The sequence below is a fragment of the Fragaria vesca genome, linkage group LG5 (assembly GCF_000184155.1).
Source record: "Fragaria vesca subsp. vesca linkage group LG5, FraVesHawaii_1.0, whole genome shotgun sequence".
Lineage (NCBI taxonomy): Eukaryota > Viridiplantae > Streptophyta > Magnoliopsida > Rosales > Rosaceae > Fragaria > Fragaria vesca.
The window spans coordinates 12,477,762-12,478,386 of NC_020495.1; positions in this window are offsets into that span (position 1 = coordinate 12,477,762).

The following is a 625-nucleotide window of genomic DNA, read 5'->3' on the forward strand; positions in this document are numbered from 1 at the left end:
GACCACCGGTTCACCACCTTCCCTTACTCCGATCAACCTGAAATTTTGACAGAAGCTTCCCCATCCAGAGCTGCTCCTCCTGTCAAATTTTCAGCCCCAAATTCGAAGTATAAGTAGGCGAAACGTTATTTCTCCTCTCGGCAGCCTTTAGAAAGGTATGTTTTGAAACCTTAAACTCTTCCAAGTTCAATAACTCGGGGAGGATAAAATCTTTTCCTCCCTTCTCCATCTCCATTCTATGCTTGGGATTCCCGGAATTTTATTCGCGGGTCAAGAGTATGTTGGATCACTCTTGTTTCTTTCACCGGATTGTGTTTGATCAATCCGAGGCCTTTTTCCGAATTGTGTTTGATCAATTCGCGGCTTTTCCGGATTGTGTATGATCAATCCGAAGGACAAACCATTAAAAGCATCGTTTGTGACCTCTATCGAGTCTCATAACAGCTTGGTTTTGTATGCAAGAGCAATGTAACATTCTGCTCCTTTGAGTTTTGACGTACTAGATGCCTAAGGCGGATCTTCGCTTGGTATCTGTGGAACCTTTCATTGGAAAGGATTAAACCACATGTTTTGACCCCTAGGCTAACAAGCCTAGATGTCGAGATTTCACATCTCATGCGCTCAA